Source organism: Adiantum capillus-veneris, chromosome 22 (genome assembly GCF_014529385.1).
Source record: "Adiantum capillus-veneris isolate H3 chromosome 22, ASM1452938v2, whole genome shotgun sequence".
Lineage (NCBI taxonomy): Eukaryota > Viridiplantae > Streptophyta > Polypodiopsida > Polypodiales > Pteridaceae > Adiantum > Adiantum capillus-veneris.
In genome coordinates, this window is record NC_140952.1 from 8,604,852 (window position 1) to 8,628,059 (window position 23,208).

Consider the following 23,208-nt stretch of genomic DNA (forward strand, 5'->3'; position numbering starts at 1 on the left):
GTGTTCACACACATCACTACCACATGTATATGGTAACAAATCCCCCCTGGAGTGATGCGGTGAACGAGAGCTAGCACATGAGTAAAGGGAAGTGCCATGCCCTGAGGACAGGATCAGTCCACAAAGGGGAGTAAGCCCAAAGCTTTGCGGAAAGCTTCAAGCTTCTCACGAGACAATGCCTTTGTGAAAAGATCTGCAAGGTTGTCCTGTGTTGGCACATAAGCCAAGCTGATCTCTCCTGCTGAGAGCCTCTCCCTGACATAGTGGTAATGCACCTCAATGTGCTTTGTGCGAGCATGAAAAACTGGGTTCCTCGCAACTGCCAATGCGCTCTGACTGTCAGTGTAGATAGTGTTGGCAGTGTCCTATCCAACACCCAAGTCAGCCATAAGGCGTCTGAGCCATACACAGTCAACCGTAGCTGTGAAGACTGCCCTGTACTCAGCCTCACAACTCAAAGTGGCCACAGTAGGTTGCTTCTTGCTCAACCATGATATACATGAACTGCCAAGCATGAAACAAAAACCACTTGTGGACACTCGCGTGTCAAAACAACCAGCCCAATCTGAGTCCGAAAAAGCATGTAAGTCTGGCGGCAATGATCCCCCCTTGGGATAAAACAAACCAAGATGTAAAGTGCCACTAAGGTAGCGGAAAATCCTCTTGACAGCCTGCCAATGCTTAGACCCTGGGCTATGCATAAATCTGCTGACCTGCGAGACTGCAAACTGAATTTCTGGCCTCGTGTTGCCTACATAAATGAGGCAGCCAACAACAGTTTGGTAAAGAGTGACATCAGCAGGATCGCCAGCATCATGTAGACTCAACTTCAAACCTGTTTCCATGGGAGTGGCAATAGGTTTGCAATCCTCAAGTCCAAACTTACATAGCAATGTCTCTATGTAACTTTTCTGACACAAGGCAATACCACCATCACACTGCTTAAACTGTATACCCAAGTAATGATGCAACAGCCCCAAATCTTTCATCTTGAAAGTAGCATTCAAATCAGCCTTAAATTCAGCAATATGTCTCTCATTTGGTCCAGTGATCAGCAAATCATCAACATAAAGAACCACAATGAGAAATACATCATCCTCACGGTTTACATACAATGTGCTTTCTGTTGGACTGTTACGAAAGCCTCGTTTAACCAAATGAGTGTCAGCTTTCTCATACCAAGCACGAGGAGATTGCTTCAACCCATACAAAGCCTCCTTACATTTGCACACTTTGTCCTCTTGTCCTTTTATGACAAAACCGCGAGGCTGCGTTACATAAACTTCCTCAAATATGTCACCATTTAAGAAAGCAGTAACAATGTCTAATTGATGTACATCCCAACCAAAATGAGCTGCCAATGCACATAGAAAATTCACAGTAGTCATACGACAAGTGGGAGCAAAAGTCTCTTCATAATCTATGCCTTTTTGTTGTGCATAACCCTTTGCAACAAGTCGAGCCTTATGGCGATCGATCTCACCATCCGACTTGCGTTTCAACTTGTAAACCCACTTCGTACCAATGGCCTTTTTGCCAGGAGGCAAATCACATAAAGTCCATGTGTCATTCTCTATAAGTGCATCATATTCTGATTTCATGGCAGCAATCCAATTTTTTGAATTCTGTGCTTCATCAAAAGACAGAGGCTCCTCAACATCATGTAAACTAGACACAGCCAAAGCATAACAATCTGATGCATAAGATGCATGGCGAGAGCTTGAACGAGTACGACTAGATAAAGGTGCAGCCAATTTACTGTCACGCAAAGTGTGCACCAGCCATTTTGGCATACCTCTAGCCTGCTCATTTTCAGCCCTTTCCTCAAGTACATCATGTACATCTGCATCAGTAATAGGCTGTTCTAAAACATTTTAAGAAACCCCCATAGGCTGTACATTTGCCTCATTGGAACTTACATTCGTATTTCCACCACTGAAAAGAGGCAACAAAGTGTCATAAATGTCCTGTGAGCTTACATTACTGTCTCTAGTACATGACAGCAAGGGCTGAACAGAGTCTTCCACAAACACTACATCCCGTGAAACGAGAATACGTTTTGTTTGCGGATGATACAACCTGTAACCTTTGCTTTCAGCACTATAACCAACAAAAATACATTTGACAGCCTTATCATCCAATTTTCTGCGCTGCACTTGTGGCCCCAAAGCATATGCCAAACAGCCAAAAACACGCATGTGCTCAATAGAAGGCTTTCTATCATGCCATGCTTCATATGGAGTAATAGACTGCAAAGCTTTCGTAGGACACCTGTTAAGTACATAAGTGGCACACATGATGGCCTCAAGCCAAAAAGAATGCGGCAAAGCTTGACTTTTGACCATACATCGTGCCATTTCCGTTAGTGACCTGTTTTTCCTCTCAGCAACACCATTTTGCTGAGGTGTATAAGGCACTGTACATTGGTGTTTTATCCCATGACTAGCCAGAAATGCATTAAATTCATGAGACATATACTCCCCCCCTCGATCGGAACGGAGGGTGTCCATAGTACATTTTGAGACATTTTCAGCCATAGCCAAAAATTGTTTGAAGCACATAAAAACTTCGGACTTCGCTTTAAGCGGAAATACCCATGCATGCCTGGAGTAATCATCAATGAAAGTCACGAAGTACAGGTAATTGCCCAAGGACGGAGTTTGCATGGGCCCACAAACATCACTATGCACAAGCTGCAACCTGCATGTGGCCCTAGCTGAACCATCCTTTGGAAACTTAGAACGCTGCATTTTACCCAGAATACAGCCTTCACAAACATGTTTGACAGGTGCTTCAAGAGGCGGCAAAGAAGCAACCATATCAGATTTCTGCAAACGCAACAAACTGGCAAAATTCAGATGACCAAAATGTGCATGCCAAAGTTTTGCATCTGAAATAGCCCTTGAATCTGCAACAGCATTTGCAAAATTTTGTCCACACTTGTCATACAAAGTGAGCTTATACAGCCCACGGCACAAAAGCCCAGATGCAACAATTTCATCACCAAAACTGAGATCATGAACTGTACATCTGTCATCCACAAATTTGACTACAAGTCCAAGTCTAGCAAGTGCGGATACAAACAAGAGATTCTTCTTGATCCCAGGTACATAAAGTGCATCAACAAGTGTGAAGGAACTGCCATTAGCAACAGTGAGCACAATCTTTCCAACTCCCTGAACTGGATAAGAGGTGTTGTTGGCACAAGTGACTGAATTCCCATGAGGGACAGACTCGAGAGAGGTAAACAATTCACGATGTGAGGTAATGTGCTTTGTAGCACCACTGTCGAAATACCACACATGTGAATCTGCAGCAACTGACAAGCATGCATCATGGACAGCAGGATTGTAAGTGCACTCTGCGCTAAAAGCCCATTCTGCATCAACATCAGCATCACAATCTCCTTTCACAGAAGACTCAACAATGGCTGCATTTGTAGTGGAACCAGCATTTGCAGTGGAACCACCCTCTTTCTTCTTAGCCTCTTTGGCCTTCAACTTAGGACACGACTTGATCAAGTGATCATTGGCTTTACAATAATGGCAACGCATCTTCTTTTTGCCCTTATCACCAGAATTGCCAGACGAAGTGCTGCCAACAGAAGCATTAGGAACAGAATTTTTGCCACTCGCAGCAGAACCATAAGAAGTGGCTGCATTACTGTTACCACCCTTTCTTTGAGAAGCAATAAAAGCCTGTTCAATTGCACGCTGCCTAGTCCTGTTTTTTCTAGAAAGTGACTCTTGCAACAGCAATGTGCATAATGCATCAAACTTGACAACTTCAAGATTTCCTTGGGTCATCAATCTCCAAGTACTAGCAAAAGTCTGGTAGGAATCTGGTAAGGCATCAAGAACAGTCTGCACAAGGGAACTGTCCGAAATGACTTCACCTGCAGAAATGAGTTGCTCATTGATATCCTTGACACTAGCAAGGAAAGTGTCCATATCATCTTCCTCATGCATAATCTTCGACTCTAGCTCTTTACGCATCAAAGCAATTTTAGCCTCATTGCGGCTTGCATAAAGACCTGCTAGAATATCCCAAGCCTGTTTTGCAGATTTTGCTGAACGGATGTGAGGAATAATGGTGCGCTTCACACTCAACGCAATCAATGCATGAGCCTGCACATCCTTACCATCCCAACGAGCTTGTTCTGCCGTAGGCAAAACAACTCTAACAGCTGCAAGTAGTTTGATAAAGAATGTCAAGATGCTCGAAAGTCCTTGATAAAGCTTGATGCAACTATGGACAAAGACAACTATCAAAGTCATTTGCGTACATACAAGGCATTGATTCAAAAGAAGAGAAGAAGATGGGAAGTAAAGCAACAAGAATTTCAAGTCCAAGAAAAGGCACATGCATGTGGAAGATTTCAGAGAAACTTGAGAGGCAAGCGGGTTGAGAATTTTGGTAACTTGAGTCTAGTGGATATGTACACACATTGTAGGCAATTATATGAGCAAGAAAATACTGAAAAAATGCCATTTTATGGTTCACTCCCATGTATGCCGTCTTTTCTTACTATTGAGGATGTATGCGGTGGGCTTGAAAAGTTGGCCACTCGCAAAGCGGGAGATCTTCAAGGTATCAAGCCGGAGATGATCAAATGGACGGGAGATTTTACCCATGAGTGGATGTGTGATATGTTCAACCTTGCACTTCAACATGGTATGCCTTATGATTGGAGTACTAATTGGGTTAAGCCTTTGCATAAAGGAGGGGATGTAAAGAATGTAAGCAACTACCGGACTATAATGATTGGGTCTATTATGGCAAAGTTGTTTGGGTGCATAATGGAGATGAAATTGAGTGATTGGGCTGAAGAGAATGACAAGCGTGCAAAGGGACAAGCGGGTTTTCGTCGATGCCATAGCACCATTGATCATCTTGTCACTCTTCGTGTTCTCATGGAGGAAAGTCGGTTGAAAGGCAAGCGATTGTATTGTTGTTTTGTGGACTTTAAGAAAGCCTTTGATATGATTCCACGTAACAATTTGTGGAGAAGGATGGAAGAACTCCAAGTGCCAAGTGAGTTTATGCTTGCGGTTTCTCGAATCTATGAGAAGGTGATTTGTCAATTGCGCATGGGAAGAGAAATTTCAGAAATTTTTGTAAGCACTATTGGGGTTAAACAAGGATGTCCATTGTCACCAACTCTCTTTGGTCTATGTATCGATCAATTGGAACAAATGGTACTTGACTTTATGCAAGAAGAAGGCATTGAAGAGGTCACTATTTGCAATGCAGTAATCATGCTTTTGTTGTATGCGGATGATGTAGTGCCTCTAGCACACACTTTAGAAGATGCACAAAAGCTTATGGTTGTCCTTGAGAACTTTTGCTTGCATAGTGGGCTGATTGTAAATGAATCCAAAACAAAGGTTATGCTTGTGAAAACCAACCATAAGGAGAAGCCATGCATTGTGTACAACAACGAGACACTTGAAGTTGTTGAGAGCTTTAAGTACCTTGGCCTTGAGGCTCCATCCAATCACAAGTGGCATGAATGTGCTATGCGTCGTTTGGAAGCGGGAAAGAGAGCATATTATGCATTTGAGAACATGTGTAATGCGGGAAACATCAAGTGTTGGGTTCTCAAGAAGTATCTTTTTGATGCATTGGTGACACCTGTTCTTCTTTATGGAGTTGAAGTGTGGGGCGGGAGCATCTCAAAGTCTACTTGGAAAGAGTTTGAGAATGTCCAAAAGCGTTTTCTTACAAACTTTCTCCAAGTTAAGACACAAACACCATATATGCTCTTACTTCTTGAGTCGGGATCTCTTCCAATTGAGGTTATGGGCATGGAAAGGATTGTGGAGTACATGATAAAGATGCGTCAAAACCCCTCACATCGACTTCCTACAATTGCATGGGAAGCAAGCAAAAAAGTTCAAAAGACGCATAAAAGCAAGATCTTGAGCACGGGATGGATGCAAGACATAAAGAAGTGGTTTGGGAGATGGGATGCATTACACTTGCTACATGATGCTTCAATTGACTCTCAAGTGAATGAAGCTTTTCTACAACGCCAATGTATTACGGCTTGGGAGAAATCCGGTGGGTCACGCTTCATACATTACACCACCTATATTGCCCCCAACTACAAAACCATGTTCTTCGCTGAGAGAGGAAACCGTACTCACACTTACATGCTTGAGCCTATTCCCTTGTCCGCGATACGCACTATCGCAGCAATTCGGCTTAGCTCCCATTTCCTTCGATGCGAGATAGGGCGTTGGGGCAATGGAGAAGAGTCAAATCGATTGTGCACATTATGCTCACTGCAAGTTCGAGAGTCTGAGTACCACACACTACTAGAGTGCTCAGCTTTTGATCACATCCGAACTTACTTCTCTCACATTTTCAGCCATAACTTAGACCTACACACTTTCCTCTCCCAGCCAAAGTGTGGGCTCTCCATTGCGACTCTCATCACTACAATTTTGGAGCATCGAGAGTCACTCATCAGCCATACACATACTACATCACATGTAACTTTGGTCCCATAGGTCATATTTGACCTCCAAGGACGATAATAAAATCTATCTATCTATCTATCTATCTATCTCTCTCTCTCAGATGTAGGTGTTATGTCGCGAAAATCAATTCCCATTTTGTAGGAGTCGTATCGTAGATTCTGTACGATTTCTCTAGCAAAATCTCCGTACTTGTGCGCATGCTCATTACATATCCTACGCTTGAGTAGGATTTGATACTTGCAGAGCGTGCACGAGCATGCAATCTTTTCTTCCATGTTAGTTGATGACGTTGCCATCTACAATGATTATGAATGTTGTTTTAATATATATACTCCTCACAATGTAAACCACCTCGCATTCTCTAGCCTTGCCCGATCTCCGTACACCTCGGTCTAGAGGTGTACGGAGATCAGGACCACCGAGTCAAAATCTCGTCTTTATTGGTCAAATCCTATATGGGTAGACACATACGTGCTCTCCCAGGTGTAGATGACAATGCATGTAGCGGGCAAAACCCCTTTGCCTCTTTTAGTTCCATAGTTTCTTCTAGAGGGAGAGAGAGAGATAGAGAGAGTTTGTGTCCTTTTCACACAATTGGTCAGCCAAGATAACTCTTTCACGCTGACTTTCTCTATCTACTACTATCTCTCTCTCTCTCTCTCTATCCATCTCCGTAGTTATCTCTAGTTAATTCTCTCTCTTTCTCTACCTCTATCTCTTGCTCTCTCTCTCTCTCTCTCTCTCTCTCTCTATATATATATATATATATATATCACTCTCTCTCTCTCTCTCTCTCTCTCTCTCTTTCTCTCTCTACTTACCCTCTCTCTCTCTCTCTCTCTCTCTCTCTCTCTCTCTCTCTCTCTCTCTCTCTCTCTCTCTCTCTCTCTCTCTCTCTCTACGTACCCTATCTCTCTTTCTCTCGATCTAGCTCTCGCTATCTCTCTTTCTCTTTCTCTCGCTCTCTATTTTCCTATCTCTCTCTCTCTCTCTCTCTCTATTTCTTTATTTTCCTCTCTCTCTCTCTCTCTCTCTCTCTCTCTCTTTCTCTATCTCTTTTCCTCTCTCTCTATTTTCCTATCTCTATCTCTCTTTCTCTCTTTCCTATCTCTTTCTCTCTCTCTCTCTCTCTCTCTCTCTCTCTCTACTTCCCTATCTCTCTCTCTCTCTCTCTCTCTCTCTCTCTCTCTATTTTCCTATCTCTTTCTCTCTCTCTCTCTCTCTCTCTCTCTCTCTCACTCTCTCTAATTCCCTTTCTCTCTATATCACTCTCTATCTCTGTATTTCTCTCTCTCCCTCTCTATTTCCCTCTCTCTCTCTCTCTCTCTCTCTCTCTCTCTCTCTCTCTCTCTCTTTAATTTTAATTTCCTATGCATACATTTCTCTCTCTCGCTCTCTCTTTAATTTCCTACACACACACACACAAATCTCTCTCTCTCTCTCTCTCTCTCTTAATTTCTTACACACACACACATACATTTCTCTCTCTCTTTCTCTCTTTGATTTCCTACACACACACACACACACACACACACACACATTTCTCTCTCTCTCTCTCTCTCTCTCTCTCTCTCTCTCTCTCTCTCTCTCTCTCTCTCTCTCTCTCTTTAGTTTCTTACACACACACACACACACACATTTCTCTCTCTCTTTGATTTCCTACACACACACACACACACACACATTTCTCTCTCTCTCTCTCTCTCTCTCTCTCTCTCTCTTTCCTACACACACACACACACACTTCTCTCTCTCTCTTTCCTACACACACACACACACACACACCGATCTCTCTCTCTCTCTCTCTCTCTCTCTCTCTTTTTCCTACACACACACACACACACACACACACACACACAATGTAGCTTGTGTGTGTGTGTGTGTGTGTGTGTGTGTGTGTGTGAGAGAGAGAGAGAGAGAGAGAGAGAGAGAGAGAGAGAGAGAGAGAGAGAGAGATAGATAGATAGATAGATTTTATTATCGTCCTCGGAGGTCAAATATGACCTATGGGACCAAAGTTACATGTGATGTAGTGTGTGTATGGCTGATGAGTGACTCTCGATGATCCAAAATTGTAGTGATGAGAGTCGCAATGGAGAGCCCACACTTTGGCTGGGAGAGGAAAGTGTGTAGGTCTAAGTTATGGCTGAAAATGTGAGAGAAGCAAGTTCGGATGTGATCAAAAGCTGAGCACTCTAGTAGTGTGTGGTACTCAGACTCTCGAACTTGCAGTGAGCATAATGTGCACAATCGATTTGACTCTTCTCCATTGCCCCAACGCCCTATCTCGCATCGAAGGAAATGGGAGCTAAGCCGAATTGCTGCGATAGTGCGTATCGCGGACAAGGGAATAGGCTCAAGCATGTAAGTGTGAGTACGGTTTCCTCTCTCAGCGAAGAACATAGTTTTGTAGTTGGGGGCAATATAGGTGGTGTAATGTATGAAGCGTGACCCACCGGATTTCTCCCAAGCCGTAATACATTGGCATTGTAGAAAAGCTTCATTCACTTGAGAGTCAATTGAAGCATCATGTAGCAAGTGTAATGCATCCCATCTCCCAAACCACTTCTTTATGTCTTGCATCCATCCCGTGCTCAAGATCTTGCTTTTATGCGTCTTTTGAACTTTTTTGCTTGCTTCCCATGCAATTGTAGGAAGTCGATGTGAGGGGTTTTGACGCATCTTTATCATGTACTCCACAACCCTTTCCATGCCCATAACCTCAATTGGAAGAGATCCCGACTCAAGAAGTAGGAGCATATATGGTGTTTGTGTCTTAACTTGGAGAAAGTTTGTAAGAAAACGCTTTTGGACATTCTCAAACTCTTTCCAAGTAGACTTTGAGATGCTCCCGCCCCACACTTCAACCCCAATTTTTTTTGGTCGAAATACGCGTTGAAATACGCATGGTAACATTAACCTTTTGACAGGCATTGCCACACGAATTTTGACGCCTCTATCGACGAGTAGCATGCCCGTCGAAAGACGCGTGGAAAGGTACGATGCGTTGAAATGTGGTGCATCAAAATCTGGGTGTTATGTTGTAGTGTGCAGCACTTGTGGAGTAGGATGTAGGTGATCTTTGGGCTTGAGCTGTTTATATAATTTGTAAGAGATTAAATTTGCTTGAGCTCCAGAATCAAGCAATTCTGTCAATTCAACTTGATTGCTACCCACTTTGACTGCAATTATTGGTTCCACTGTGTCTTCACCAAAATTCGTTAGTCAAATAGCATTTATTCGCAACGGTGATCACTTTGTTGTTGTTGTCGTAGAAGTTTTCTTTTTGCAATGCGTTCTTTTGCTTCTGCTTGGGATTCTTCTCGTACCCTCTTTTTCTCCTTCATCCGTTGTTTTTCTTGATGGATTTGTTGAAGCATATCCTGTGTTAGTGGTAAATGATACTTTTTTAACTGACATCCACTAATCCAATTTGACATTTCTTCTCCTGCCAATGTAGCAAGTTTGACAGCCCCACTTTGTGATAAGTCACTAATCACAAAGGGTCCCATCCCTCACTTTTTAAGTTTCTTGGCATGTTGCTTCAAAGTATAAACAAGTACATAATCACCTGTTTTGAACTCTTTCGTATGTACATGCTTGTCAAAAAACTCTTTTTGTCTTCTCTTTTTAGCATAGATCGAAGCTACAGCTCTCAGTCAAAGTTCATCTAGCTTTTGAAGATCATCTATTCTTGAAGAGAGCTCATGCCCTGTCCATTCTAAGCGTTTCGCTACTCGTAGAGTTGGAACTAAAAACTCTATGGGTAATATAGCGTTTAGACCAAACACCATGTTATATGGTGTTGTTCCGATTGATGTTTTGTAATCTACCTTGTATGTCCATAGTGTTGAGTGTAACTGTTGATCCCAGCCTGTCCTTGACTCTGATACAATTTTAGTAAAAACAGTACATAGTGTTTTATTTGTGGCCTCAGCTTTTGTCCATTTGCCTGTGGATGATATGGAGCAGATTTTCTATGTATGACCATGAATTCCTCTAGCAGATATTCAATGACTTCATTAAGAAAATGTGTTCCTCGATCCATTGACAATTTCTATTGGTAATCCGTATCTTACAAAGACATTCTCATACAAAAATTGTGCAGTGGTTCTTGCGTCTGCTTTTTGTGTTGCTTTGGATTCCACCCATTTTGTGAGATAGTCCGTAGCCACAATGATATATTGGGTATGGGTGCGATATGCAGGGGGTGAAATAGGCCCCAAAAAATCAATGCCCCATTTTGAAAATGCCCGTGCCCCCATCATTGCCCTTAGTGGCATCTCATCTCTCTTTATCGGCACCGTAGTGCACTGACATGCATCACAACGCTTTACAAACTCCTTAGCATCCATGTGCAATGTAGGCCACCATATTCCTGCGGTTAAGACAATTTTTGCCGTCTTATTGCCTGAAAAGTGGCCTCCACTAATTCCTCCATGTGCGTGTTCAAGAATCAGCAGGTATCCGCTTTCACTTGCACAGATTCTAAGTTGATTGTCCTTTCCTCGCTTGTAGAGTTGATTTCCAATTAAATTAAAGTCGCGAGCCTCCAGCTCTATAGCCCTTTTTTATGCTTTTGTTATGTTTTCAGGAAATGTCTTTGTTGTTAAGAAATCAATGATATATTGACTCCATGCAGGTGCAATGTTTACCTGAAACAATGTCGCGTGATCCACCGGTCGTTTGACACTACATATAGTACAATTGTTAACATAAGCATGTGTGTTAGCATACATAGTTGGCCAATAAACTCCTAATTGTTTCAGTTTTTTTTGTGTATTTTCATTGTTGAACAATGAAATGCATAATCTTGGATGTGTGCTTCTTCAAGATAACACTCAAATTCCTCTGGATTTATACATAATCGTAGAATTTGGTCCGAGCCTTTATGGTACAGTCGTCCTGGAATCAACTGAAGTTTTTTGTTTGTCGAAATGTTTGTTGTTTGGATCTGTCTTATCAAATCTACCTCCAAAGGAAAGAATGCTAACAATTTCCTGAGATCATTTGGGTATCATTTCAATATTGAAAAGATAAGCATCAGGTATGTCATCGTCTACTCCTTCAGGAGCTTCCCCATTTTGCAGCCTTGAAAGATGATCCGTCCGTAGATGAGTTTTACCCTTTTTTACTACCACTGTGAAGTCAAACTCTAGCAATATAATAAACCAACGTACAATTCTTTCAGTATTGCATGGTTTATTTACTAGATACAAAAGAGCTTGATGATCTGTGAAGAACACAAATTTTTTGCGAGCAAGTAATGCCGAAATTTCTTTATAGCATAAATCATTCCTAATCCCTCTCTTTCAGTGGTGGTGTAGTTATTTTCTGCACTATTTAGCTGTCGGCTCGCATAACAAACTGGGAAATCCATTGTTCCGTCTGCAGGTTGAGCCAGAATACTCCCAATTGCATATGCAGATGCATCAATGTGAACATGGAATATCTTTTTCCAATCTGGTGCTTTAAGTACATGTGCTGATACAAGGTTTTCCTTAAGCTTTTGGAATGAAGTTTCACACTCCTTAGTCCAGTCGAAACTGACCTATAAACGATACAGAGGTTGTGCAAGGACTGCATACATATATATGAATCTTTGATAATATCCGCAGTGTCCCATGAAGGATTGTACTTGTTTGGCATTAGTAGGCCTGGGCAAGTCTACTATGACTCTTATCTTGTCTAGGTCAGTGGTTATGCCATTTCTTGAGACAATATGTCCTAAGATGCGGCCTTTCCTAACCATAAAAATGCACTTTTTCAGGTTGAGACAAATTCGATATGTTCTGCACTTCTCAAATACCATTTGTAAATGGTCAATATGTTCTTCTCGTAGAAGAGAGTGGACACAGAGATCATCCATATATATTTCTAAGAATATTCTTAGGTATTCTTTGAACGCATGAGTCATTAACCTTTGGAAAGTAGCTGGTGAATTGGTTAGGCCAAAAGGCATTACTCTATACGCATATGTTCCCCACTCTGTGGAAAATGCTCTTTTGTGTTGATCCTCTATTGCAATTGCCAATTGGTTATACCCTGAAAACCCATCTAGAAAGGAATAAGCCCGTTTCCCAGCCACCCTCTCAAGCACATGTTCTGTGATGATCGGCAAGGGATAATTATCCCTTATTGTGGCTGCGTTCACTTTTTTGAGGTTCACACACACACACGCAGCTTTCCGTTATTTTTGGGGACAACCACAATGGGTGACACCCAATCTGTATACTCGATTTCATAGATGAATTCAACATCCATCAGCTTGTCAATCTCCTCTTTGATTCGTTTAGAGAATGTGTCATTATATGTGTAAGGACGCTGTTTGCTAGGTTTGGCATCTGATTTCAACGGAATTGTATGTTGGCATATCGATGGATCAACTCCTTTGAGGTCTTTGTAGGACCATGCAAACACATCTTTATACTTCTTGAGAAGTTGTGTTAGTAGTTCTTCTTCTTCAGGCTCTAAATCAGTTGCTATATAGACACGCTGAGGCTCTTCGCTTGGCGCAGCAAGGTCTATCCGTTTTACATTATCCGGCCCATCGTAAGATTCCTTGTTTATTCTTTCCCTTATTCGTGGTGTCATTATGATTTTTCTGTCCTGGATGGTGAATTTTCGATAGTGGGATGGTACATTCATGTTTTCTTTTTCTGACTCCTCTTTACATCACTTTCTCCCTCAGTAGTCTATACCTCTCGTAACGACCGTTTTAGTTCTTGGTATTTCTTTTTACGCTCCATTTTGGTCCACTCTGGGTCTTTTGTTTTTTCCTGTTTTGGTTGTTGAGTTTTTTTTAATTTTGTTTCTGTTTTAGTCTTCCGTGCTTGTTTTATTTCCTCATGCATCCTTTCCCTTCGAACTCTTGAGAATCTTCATGATATTTGGTCTTTTACACAATCCTCTACCTTGACAAGCATGAGATAGTGAGTTTTATCTTTTATCCTGGGCATCAGGCTCTCTAATTTTGTTTTTTGCTCTTTTTTTTCTATAGCGTTCCTGGCGTCTAGGGTGTTGATTTGCAAAATCATAAAACTTGATATTTGCTGTTGTCTCCCAACGCTCGCTTGAGCTGTCTGAACACTTGTTATCTGCATCGTTATTTAACTCTAGATGCTCAGAGGAGTCATAAAACTCTTCTTGTTCTGGTGCATCTACATTCTCATCTCTTGCTGGTATAAGGCTTACCATGTAATAGGGTAGCACATCATAGCCATCCTTATCGCAAAATTTTATCGCAGGGCTATCTGTAATGGTACAAACATCCAATGTTGCTAGTATGTGTTCCCATTCCAGAGGTTCTAAGGCATCTTCAGGAAAAGGTTTCGGAATGTAATCCTTGTCCTCAATAGCTCTTTCTAAGACGCATTCCTCTCTTTTTAAGCTCCCACAATGTGAAGCTCCGCACATCTATAGCTCTTTTTTTCCCTAACCATGCTGGGAGTTCGGACCCTGTCAATGTAGCTGAATCAAACTGTTCCACTGGTGTCTGGTTCACATCTTTGTAACTATAAAAGGTATATTTTGGTTGTAGTCTCGCCATGTCTGAGGTATATATGGTCGTAACCCCAATCCTGGACCATCTTTAATTGTCTCATGAATGGTCTTCCCAAGATGATCTCGTAATTGTTCTTTTTGTCGAAATCAACTATTGCAAATGTATGCTCATACTCGATTCTGCAAGAGGTGACAATTACTTTTTCTAAAAGTCCTAGAGGCTTTTCCATGAACCCACCTGCCAGTTGCAATTTCATTCTGGTAGCTCTCAAAGCCGATTTTCCCCATTTTTTCCAGATTTCCTTGGGGGCGATAGCGACTCCTGCTCCACTGTCAAGAATAGCTTTGGAAACTACTCCTTGGAATTCTACAGGTAGTGTGGTATTTCCATCTTCTCCTTCGCAATATTCTCCAACCTTGTTTAAAGGTACTGGCCTAGTGTTTAGTTGAGGCTTGTCCAATTCTCTGATCCCTTCTTGAAGCTTCGAGGTGGGCTCTTTTACTCCAAATTTTCTAAGCATTTGCCTACGGTGGTCCAACCTCAGAAGTTTGGCTAATGTGATTGTGCATGCCACAGGGGTGGTCAATAACTCAATCAACCCTTGTGAATCCATCACTTTGTTGGAAGAAAGTCTTTGAGATGGGATTGCTCTCACCTCATACTTAGCTTCATACTCCCCTAGGTAAGAGGGTAGAGTTTTTAGCGAGTCTGGTTGGCTGTGCCCCGAACTAATTGAACCCTGGTCTCCCCCTTGTGAATACATATCAAAGTTCATTTGTGATCTTGCCTCAAATTATTCAATGGGAGGTAAGATCTCATTTTTCTCCTTTCTCGTGCTATTTATTTGGTGGCTCACCCTGTTAGCTTCATTGGCGTCATGGACTTGCTTTCACAGGTCATCTAGACTGTTACAATCCTTACCCATTTCTACCAATGATTTAGGCTGAAAACCATCAATTGTCTCATCTGTTGTATTTGGCACTATGATAGGTTCTCTCCTAGACTCAGAGGCAGTCGTGAGTCTCTCCTTCGTGTCTACTTGTTTCTCTAAAGTTGGTTTAATAGGGGTTGGAGCTGGTACCTCGTGCCAACTTGCAGGTTTACCAAGCGGGTTTTCTATCAAGGATTGGGCTGTTTGAATCATCTTTTGACACATTTCCAACCTCTGTTTTTCTTATTCTGCATATGGATAAGTCATCCATCTTTGATCTTGGGTTTGGTTGTTTTTGAGTCTGGCTTCGTATGCTTTTAAAAGTGCGTCTAACTGCCCATTTACTTTTTCTGCCAGCACTGATCCTCCTGATCCTGCACTTTTGGGTTCTACTATTTCCTTGGGCCCTATGGTTGCCGCAGTGTGTGAGCTTAGACTAGTTAGATTCTCTAACTGCTCTAATCTATCCTTTGTGTGTTTTAACTCCTCGGATAGAGCCATTTGCTCTTGTTCTCTCCTAGCTCTCATACGCGACTTTCTAGCTTTCCAAGTGCTTCTATGATTTTTCATTTCTGTACTTGGGATAGCGGTCTTTGGCTCTTCAATTATGGGTTCATTTGTCATTCTTTGAGCTTGGGCTCGTGTCACTGCCTGAATAGGTATTACTGCCTCGTTTTCTGACCCTCCACTAGAAGGCACTGCTTCCAGCATGTTCAAAGTAGTTTTTGCTCCTTTGCTAGGGTTCTTAGGGAAATCAGGAATCAAATGAGTAATTCCACACTCGGTGCAATATGCATTGACTCTAACAATTTCATCATGAGGACAGTCTCTTAGCCAATGGTCTCCACCACACTTGTAGCAGGGTCCTTTAGGCTGTTGAGGTGCTCCTTGATCTCCTCTTTATTGGTATGCATGCCTCTGCCCACCCATGCCTCCGTTGGCTATGAACAATAGTGTTCATTCATCCAAGCTGTATCTTCCTTCTCCTACTACCTGTGCAGCTGTTGGTGGTCCTGTACTTCCCATCATGCTCCAAGGTTCTGGTGTTGGGGGTTCTTCCGGTGGATAATAGACATGATTTGCTGCATATCCATTGGAATCTTTGTAATATGCATGCATAGGTACCAAAGCCTTCTCTTCTGGTTCGTTTACTGTTGGTGTGTATCTTATGCCGACTGGTCATAATCCTGGTAGGGGTGGTTGTTGCCCCAATATAGGTTGTGGTATTTATACACCTACAGGTCCTGGTAGGTTGCCTGCTTGATACCTAAGCATCGATGGAAGTTGAGGAGATGCTACCTGAACTTGGGGAGCATATGGTCGCTCTCTCACGTATCTCTTGTTAGAATAACATTCCTCTGTCACATGGTTTGTCCATTTTTGTTCAATAGCACACCACTTTGGCTGTTTAGCCTGAGGCTTGGCATACATATTAATTTTTTTTAGCACTTCCTTCACAAGCTACTTCTAGCTTACATCTATTTCTCCTTTCGGTGTTGTCTTAGCGAACTTGCTTCCACTTTGTTTTGAGGATGAGTCTTCATCAAGATCCTTGAATTCACATTCCTTGTAGACCGCATAATTTTCTACAAGGTAAAGAGCCTCCTTAGTTAATTCATTTAACGTTGTGCTCCTCTTCATATGTAAGTCATTCTGGAGATCTGTGTTTCTTAGTCCTTGAATAAATATAAGTATAAGTCTGGACTGAGTTGGCGGTTCTTCCACATGGCAGAACTTCACATATCTTTCTAGTCGCAGGGCTGCCTTTTGCACTGATTTTCCTTCTTTGTGTTTGAATTTATGGATTTGTGAGACTGTATTATGAGCTATCCCCCTTTGTGAGAATTCCTTAATAAACTCGTCAAACACCTCCTCCATAGACTCAAAGTCTCTACACTCCATAGAGTCAAACCAAGTAGCAACATCCTCCTCTAGGGTAAGTCCAAACCCTGCAAATTGGGTAGGGAAGTCTAACACCTCTTCAACTCTAATTACACGCACAAAGGCTGCTACATGATCCCTAGGATCTCTATTTCCCGTGTATTTCTTGTTTACCCATTTCTGCACCTGAGAAGGTCTAATTCTACGATGGTCTACACATCTCATCATTGGTTCTCCTCGTCCTACTCGATATACCTCCTCTGGCCTTTGGTAGTGGGAGGGTTCCTCTCCTAGAGGTTCCCCTAAGCCATAATTTCTGATGGTTTTTACAAGAGGTGGTTCATCTCTTCGAACTCGTTCTATGGGTTGTCTTCCAGGCTCTGTCGCTCTTGAGTTTTTGGCTTACTCTTGCCTTGATACTATGAATAGAGTGGTGGTTCTTGTAAATCTCTTAGCCCTCGTGCGGCTGGATAACCATCTCGGTTTCGGTCTTGTTCTAATGTCGCACTTTGTCGAAGCCATGCTTGCAATGATGGTTGGGTTGCTTGTTGGTTCTGGTAGTTGAACGTCTATTGTCGGCTAGAATGTGATGTTGCGTTGTACTCTTCTGAAAATGGATTTGTCGACTTGCTAGGGGTATAGGTGAACCTTGGCACTTCTTTGGGGGCATATGTTGATGTTACTGGAACTGTTGCCTTTTCTACCTCCTCTGGGAGGATACGTTTGTATTCTCACCCGTATCTATCAACAAAAATGATATCTTTCCCCATCGCAATTTCATAAGAGAATAAGTAAAGAACCTTGTCTTTGCTTAATTTGTTTGGGTAGGGTTCTTTGCATCAAAAATAAGAGACTACTCCCTCGCTCTCATGCTTGTAAATTCCCACATTCTCATTATAGGTAGAGACCCTGGTTGTTTTTATCATACATAAAAAGAGCTCCAGGTCGATCAATTTTTGGAGGCAGTTCTTGAGTTTCTAAGACCATTTTTCCTTTTGCCACATTATCCCCATATCTGTTGTAATCCTCAGGGTTACTAACTATCAGATAGTGGTTCCCCTTTTCGTCTTGGAATCTATCTCCATCATCATAGACTCGAATTATCTCCAGTCTCTGAGCAGGTCTTTCTTCTATACAAATACACTTGCGTCCTCGATAGTCAGAATAAACTAGGGCTCCCCTAGAGTTTATTTCTTCTACAAAGATTATAGTGAACTTGGCATCGTTCAAAGGGTTTTGGGAGGTACTTCCTCCTAGCATTGGTCCTTCACTAGAGAAACCTCCTGGCTGTTGACTACCCATCATGAAGAAGGACTTATCTGATGAAGTGTCAGTATCACTACCCTCCTCAATGATCGGTGCTAATGGATGTAGCCTTGCCTGAGTTACACTCTCCTCAGTGGACATTAAGCTACCCTGATCACCTGCCACTTTTTGGTCTCTAAGAATGTGTTCCTAGTCTTAAATTCATCAAACTTAGCAATGCAATTTATCACAAATCGAACCACTCACCTGGCAAAGGTTTAGTTTACGTACAACTTCTTGCCTTGCCGCTGAATATACCTATACACAAGCGTTTAATTTTGACAATCGAATCAAAGCATTTAACCGCTAGAGGTGGTATTAGTAATGATTGGTATAATTGGACGGTTAAACTCAACCAATATTGTAATTTATACACTTTGGATGTTCTTGATTAGGTCTACTAATCTGGAACTGTACTTCACTTGAATGTTTGTCAGGTTTGAAGGGAAAGTCTTAATTCAGTCTTTGCTCCGTCAAAAGGTCAAACAAGGTCCAATTTTACTTTTGAAAGAAGTTCTGGAACTCTTAAGTCAATTGGAACATCACTCTATATCCACAGTCAGATTTTCACTTCAATAAGCCCCTGTAGACATCCTACGCGTAGGATGTCTACCTGCTATGTTTTGGCTGAATTTTGCACTATAGATTCCCCTTGATGTGCTGAGTCCACAGCTGTTTTTACTTTTTGATTTGGAAACTTATAAGCTGGTCAATTGATCAGAAATCTGTTCTAGCAGCCTGATGTTGGTCGGACCAGTCAAATCAACTCCAATTTGGACCAAAATTGACTAGGAGGCTTGCCTCAGGCTTTACAACACCCTGCTATGCCTACAATCAGTTTTTGACTTCAATATCATGTAGTAGACATACTACGCATAGGATGTCTAACTGCTCAAAATTGCTTCAAATGCAAACCAAAGACTCCTCTTAAGGTGTTGATCACTTTGGTATGCTCAAGTTGGATTTGGAGTGCTAACTCACACAGAACACATACTACATGTAGAATGTCTAAGTGATCTGTTTGACCCCAAACTTGAGCCACAACTTCCCCTTGATGTCAACAACCCAGTGCTATGCTTAGATTTTAGTTTGGATTTCAAAAGACTCCAATTTTAGCTATCCTAGCCCTTTTCAGTCAAAAATGCTAAAGTCTGCTTAAAACCCAATTTTCTCACCCAATTGAGATGAAACATTTCTCATGCACTCAATAAATCATGTAGATCATGCTCATGCAGCCATCCTATGGTTTTGGTCTTAAAACATTGCCTTGGCACAATTTGGGTAGGATGTCTGGCAATTTCTTTTCTTTTGGCCTTATCCTGTCAAGATATGGTAAAACTTCCACTTTCCAGGTGAAAATAGGGTAAAACCTATCTTCTAAACACACTGGTCAACTCAGATTTTCAAAATATCCTAGGCGTAGCATGTCTACTGGCTTAAAATTTAATTTTTTTCTGACAGAAGTACTCCCTATGCTCTGCAGATCTTTTAGAAATACTCACAGAAACTTTTGAACTTCACTTCAGCTTCTAACACTCTTTTCCATCTTTTACAACTCTTTGATGAGCCTAATCAGCAAATATAACATGTATGAAGTGCTCCAGGTCATAAATCATGATGTCCTACTTACCCTACTCCTACTCATCATGTGAGATGGTGATTTAGGTGTCTCAGTTGCTTCCTGGCCTCTCTGAACTCTCAAGATATCCTTTCACCGCATCTACCATTCCAACTCCTACTCTCTACACCACAACTTAACCAATACCTAAAAATACCTAAGTCTACCTGAGTCTACCTAAGTCGAAGGATCTAGGCCAGACGCTTGCTCCCTAGACTCCTCCTAAGACCTAGAGAGTCCTCCACCCTTTGATCCTATCTAAATGTAAAACAAGACTCTGGCAAGCCAGAGAATCCCTATCCTCAAGAACTAGTCTCGGTCACCTACCTAGGGTTTTCGTCCCGGGCAGTGGCGCCAATGTTGGCGGATACGCCACGACGAACGTCAGCACAACGAGAACTCACCTAACAAGATTTGTCAGCTAAGGACAAAGCTCGACCCTCAGGCGCGTGGAAGTAAGCATAGGGTGTCAACCTACACTCGACTACTTCCTACAGAGGTCTCTACCCAATGTCTAAGCTACAGTCTTCATGAGTACATAAGAGGAGATTTCCTACGACGTTTTCAAGAGCCAAATACCCATCAAACATTCTCGAAACGCCACAGAACTTGAAGGAAACCCTATTAACACCAATAGGTTGCTCTCCCTAAGGTCCATGAACCAAAACCCCAACCCTAAACACTTGGTGCAAAATCACGTAGGATGTCTGGTAGAAATTTGCAGGTTGTCGTTTCCAAAAACTAAAGTGCCTAATGTGTAGCTCTACTCAATGCAAACGCCTGGATATGCTGGAATGCAAAAACAGACAACGTATGCTCACTGAATCACTAGATATAGCTTGTGGGTAGATCTCGCGAAGCCGAAGCGTACACCCGCAATGTAGGTGTTGGCACGTAGCTCTCTTCGGGGGCAACACGTTGCACTTCTCCGCACTCGATTCCGACCACCGGTGCGCACGTAGCGTCAAGATAAAACTCTCACTCTCTCTCGTACACAGAGTACACTCACTCACACAGACAAAACTTATAAATGACAAAAGGATCTTTTCGCATTAAGGTCAAAAGTGGTATAAATACCTTACAATCTCAAACCCTAATGTTCTAATTTAACCATTCACTGAGTGTAAATGTCAAAAATGGGATACAATCTGGAAGCTTCTGCAAGCCCCACTATTTACAAAGGTAAAATGAAGGTTTTTCTCAATTAAGGAATAATTACAAAAAATAATATCCTGCCGGGCAATCATCTTCCGTTGGGTGTGTCCAGCCGCTAACACCGTTAAAAATAGCCCTGAGCTTCTTGGACCTGCCCAAGTTAGACATACCCCGCAATCAGTGCATTCCAATAGATGACATCTCGGACAGGAAGCTCCTCAAGCACTTTCAATGCTTTAGGAATTGCACCATATTTGACACACATGTCGACCAAGGCAATGCCAAACGTAAGTGATTGTATCTAGAGAGACAACCTCGCTTCACATTCGCCGAAAACTGCCCGGAGCTTCTTGGCCATGCTGAATTGGGCATATCCCGTAATCAATGCCCTCCAAGAGATGACATCCCAGACAAGAAGCTCTTAAAGCACTTTTTGTGCTTTATGAAGTGCACCACATTGGCATACATTTCGACCAAGGGAGTGCCAAGTGTGTGATTGCATCTAGAGAGATACCCTTGTTTTGGATCCGCCGAAAATAGCTTGGAGCTTCTTGGCCCTGCCCAAGTTGAGTGTATCTTGCAATTAGCACCTTCCAAGAGATGAGATCCCGGACATGAAGCTCCTTTTGTACTTTATGAAGTGCATCATATTTGGCGTACATGTTGACCAAGGCAGTGCCAAGCATATGTGACTACATCTAGAGAGACACCCTTGCTTTGCATCCGCCTAAAATAGCACAGAGCTTCCTGGCCCTACCCAAGCTCGGCATATTCCGCAATTAGTGCCTTCCAAGAGACGACAACCTAGCAAGGAATCTCCTCAAGCACTTTTTGTGATTTATGAAGTGCATCACATTTGACATACATGTCGACCAAGGAAGTGCCAAGCATATGTGATTGCATCTGGAGAGATACCCTCGCTTTGCATTTGCCGAAAACAGTCCACAGCTTCATGGCCCTGCCCAAGATGGGCATATCCCACAATCAATGCATTCATAGAGACGACATCCGAGATAGGAAGCTTCTCGAGCACTTTTTGTGCTTTATGAAGTGCACCACATTTGGCATACATGTCGACCAAGGACCAAGCATGGCGTTTTCTTTCAACAACATCATTCTGAATTCTTTTGGCCAAGTAGCATCTTGGACATATCCCACAAAGTGCATTCCAAGAGACGACATTCCGGACAGGATTGTAAGTGTACATGATCGCATTTGGAGAGATTCCCATGCTCTGCATGTGCTAAAAATAGCCCAAAGCTTCCTCAACCCTTGCCTTTAAGATGCAAGCGTATGTAATTTCATCTGGAGAGACATCCTCGCTTCGCCAAAAACAGCCTGTAGGTTCTTGGCTTTGTCCAAGTTGAGCACATCACACAAACAGTGCATTCCAAGAGATGAAATCTCAGACAGGAAGATCTTCAAGAACTTTTTCTTCTTTATGGAGTGCACCAGATCTGGCATACATGTCCAAAAAGGCAATGCCAAGCACGAATTTTTCTTTCAACAACTCATTGTGATTTCTTTTGCCCATATCAACATCTTGTGTTATGCTACATGCTCTCAAGGTGCGAGCGTACATGATTACATTTGGAGAGATGTCCTCTCTGTGCATTTGCTAAAAACAACCCCAGAGCTTCCTGACTATGACCCTTGCCTTCAAGATGCAAGAGTATGTTATTGCATCTAAAGTGAAAAGCCTCGCATCGCATCCACCAAAAACAGCTCAGAGCTTCTTGGCCCTACCCAAGTTGGGCATATCCCGCAATCAGTGCATTTGAAGAGACGACATGAAGCTCCTCAAGCATTTTTTGTGCTTTATGAAGTGCACCATATTTGGCATACATGTCAACCAAAGCAGTGCCAAGATTATTTGATTGCATTTGGAGAGACATCCTCGCTTCACACATGCCAAAAATAGCTTCTTGGCCCGGTTGAAGTTGGGAAAATCTCACAATCAATGCATTCCAAGAGACGACATCTTGGACAGGAAGTTCCTCGAGTACTTTTGTGCTTTATGAAGTGCACCACATCTGGCATACTTGTCAACCTAGACAATGCCAAGCACGACATTTTCTTTCAACAACCACTGACTAACAATATCATCGTGAATTCTTTTGGCCATATGAGCATCTTGGGCACCACCCACAATCAATGCATTCCAAGAGACAGCATTCCAGAAAGGATTTCAAGTGTGCATGATTGCATTTGGAGAGATTCCCTCACTCTACATCTGCTGAAAATAGCCTAGAGCTTCCTCACCTTGATACCTTCAAGATGCAAGTGTATGTGATTTCATTTGCATCTGCCAAAAACAGCCCAAAGCTTC